Below are 1,347 nucleotides of genomic sequence, written 5' to 3' on the forward strand. Positions count from 1 at the left end.
AAACCCCCAACGCATCGAATGACACTTGAGAGAGGCATTTGGCCATTCATGGAGATACCATATGTATCCAGCTGGTAGGCCTTAGTTTCTCTCGTTCTCTTTCCTTTTTATCTCCAGGCGTTCTCCTACCGCTCCAACCTGACACAGGCCCAGCTTGAACTGAGAGTCTGCAATATGCCAAGGATGTAATTTCTCGAAATAACGTCCATTATGCTAACAGCAAAGACAATGACATTTCCACTACATAACTTCTTTTTTTTTTCTTTTAAGTTTATGTATTTATTTTGGGAGACAGAGAGACAGCATGCGTGAGGGAGGGGCGGAGGCTGAGAGAGACTCCCAAGCAGGCTCCGTGCTGTCAGTGCAGAGCCGAAGGTGGGAGGTGAACTCACCAACCGTGAGATCATGACCTGAGCCAAAATCGAGAGTATGACTCAACCTACTGAGCCAAGCAGGCACTCTTCCACTAATGGAAGTTTGAATGGAAACCCTCACCTCCAGCGTGTTTGACAAACCTCCACGAAAAGCGCGTGACGGGACGGGCTTCTACCTTCAGGATAAAACGTCAGTTTGAACCAAATACAATCTGTTGGGACATAGCTCTGATTTTGCCGTGTAAGGACTTGTGATCACGAATTTCCAGAAGCCTCCCACGTGGTGACCTTGGCTCTCTCTCATTTACTAGATTCCCATGCTTCACGCTCAGAAACCAGTGCAAACTATTTACCGTTATCTCCCAGCTGAGACAATCTCCGCAGAGCACCCTTCCCCAGACCTGCCTGCCGTCCCCCTGGAACCATGCTTTTGCTCCTCTTTTTCCCTTTTCACAGACATCTCCATTCCTGCTTCCTATGTGCCCTTTTCTTATTCTCTAAGCCCCCCCCCCCCCCACGTTTGCCTTTTTCACACTGTGCTGGCCTTTTCTGCCCAGTTGGAAGGGACTCAGGGGAGGCAGTGTGAATCAGTAGGAACAGTCTGGAAAAACCACCCTTAGAAAGCACCCCGCCCTGCTCCCAGTCTAGCTCTGGCCCTCTCTGGGTGGAGTCAGCAGGTCAAGGGGCCTTCCGTAGGAGCCAGTCTGTAAAACTTGAATGCCTGTATCCATCACCTGGGGATCTTGCTAAAGTGCCGCTTCTGTCTGGAGGGAGGAAGCGCTGACATTCTGCAGGTACCATAGATGTTGCCGGTCCCCAGACGACACTTGGCCTAGCAGAATTCCACATCCTAACTGCCAAATAAGGCAGCCGCTAGTTGGTAAGTGGTTGCTGAGCTCCTGAAATGCGGCTAGAGCCAGCTGAGCTGTGCTGGCAAAGCGGAACAGCACAACAATGGCAAATTTCTCATAAA

The sequence above is a fragment of the Felis catus genome, chromosome A1 (assembly GCF_018350175.1).
Source record: "Felis catus isolate Fca126 chromosome A1, F.catus_Fca126_mat1.0, whole genome shotgun sequence".
Taxonomy (NCBI): domain Eukaryota; kingdom Metazoa; phylum Chordata; class Mammalia; order Carnivora; family Felidae; genus Felis; species Felis catus.